This window comes from Perkinsus marinus (genome assembly GCF_000006405.1).
Source record: "Perkinsus marinus ATCC 50983 genomic scaffold scf_1104296973560, whole genome shotgun sequence".
Classification (NCBI taxonomy): Eukaryota; Perkinsozoa; order Perkinsida; family Perkinsidae; genus Perkinsus; species Perkinsus marinus.
This window is the reverse complement of record NW_003201388.1, coordinates 1-1,012: the sequence shown is the minus strand read 5'-3', so window position 1 is coordinate 1,012 and position 1,012 is coordinate 1. Positions and strand designations below refer to the sequence as shown.

At 46.5% G+C, this 1,012-nt stretch overlaps 6 non-coding genes across 6 annotated transcripts; all 6 read right to left on the bottom strand.

The window, feature by feature from the left end:
• Positions 1-45: 45 nt before the first annotated feature.
• On the bottom strand, positions 46-119 carry Pmar_PMAR004165. The gene has a single exon. It is a non-coding gene; the product is annotated as a tRNA-Arg (tRNA).
• Positions 120-210: 91 nt separating this feature from the next.
• On the bottom strand, positions 211-284 carry Pmar_PMAR004164. The gene has a single exon. It is a non-coding gene; the product is annotated as a tRNA-Arg (tRNA).
• A 91-nt stretch (positions 285-375) lies between these two features.
• Positions 376-449, bottom strand: Pmar_PMAR004163. The gene has a single exon. It is a non-coding gene; the product is annotated as a tRNA-Arg (tRNA).
• A 91-nt stretch (positions 450-540) lies between these two features.
• Pmar_PMAR004162 lies at positions 541-614 on the bottom strand. The gene has a single exon. It is a non-coding gene; the product is annotated as a tRNA-Arg (tRNA).
• A 92-nt stretch (positions 615-706) lies between these two features.
• On the bottom strand, positions 707-780 carry Pmar_PMAR004161. The gene has a single exon. It is a non-coding gene; the product is annotated as a tRNA-Arg (tRNA).
• A 92-nt stretch (positions 781-872) lies between these two features.
• Positions 873-946, bottom strand: Pmar_PMAR004160. The gene has a single exon. It is a non-coding gene; the product is annotated as a tRNA-Arg (tRNA).
• Between the last annotated feature and the right edge of the window lie 66 nt (positions 947-1,012).

Sequence of the window (1,012 nt, the reverse complement as noted above, 5' to 3'; positions counted from 1 at the left end):
TCACATAGTTTTACGTCGTATAGGGAAAAGTTAACCAGAGTTATATACTCTGGGCGGGACTTGAACCCGCAACCTTTGGATTAGAAGTCCAACGCTCTATCCGATTGAGCCACCAGAGCTGAGAAAGGCTTGTTGACCTCCTGTTCATGTGAACACTGCCTTCCGTTCACATAGTTTTACCTCGTATAGGGAAAAGTTAACCAGATTACATACTCTGGGCGGGACTTGAACCCGCAACCTTTGGATTAGAAGTCCAACGCTCTATCCGATTGAGCCACCAGAGCTGAGAAAGGCTTGTTGACCTCCTGTTCATGTGAACACTGCCTTCCGTTCACATAGTTTTACCTCGTATAGGGAAAAGTTAACCAGATTACATACTCTGGGCGGGACTTGAACCCGCAACCTTTGGATTAGAAGTCCAACGCTCTATCCGATTGAGCCACCAGAACTGAGAAAGGCTTGTTGACCTCCTGTTCATGTGAACACTGCCTTCCGTTCACATAGTTTTATCTCGTATAGGGAAAAGTTAACCAGATTATATACTCTGGGCGGGACTTGAACCCGCAACCTTTGGATTAGAAGTCCAACGCTCTATCCGATTGAGCCACCAGAGCTGAGAAAGGCTTGTTGACCTCCTGTTCATGTGAACACTGCCTTCCGTTCACATAGTTTTACCTCGTATAGGGAAAAGTTAACCAGAGTTATATACTCTGGGCGGGACTTGAACCCGCAACCTTTGGATTAGAAGTCCAACGCTCTATCCGATTGAGCCACCAGAGCTGAGAAAGACTTGTTGATCTCCTGTTCATGTGAACACTGCCTTCCGCTCACATAGTTTTACCTTGGATGGGGAAAAGTTAACCAGAGTTATATACTCTGGGCGGGACTTGAACCCGCAACCTTTGGATTAGAAGTCCAACGCTCTATTCGATTGAGCCACCAGAGCTGAGAAAGGCTTGTTGACCTCCTGTTCATGTGAACACTGCCTTCCGTTCACATAGTTTACCTCGTA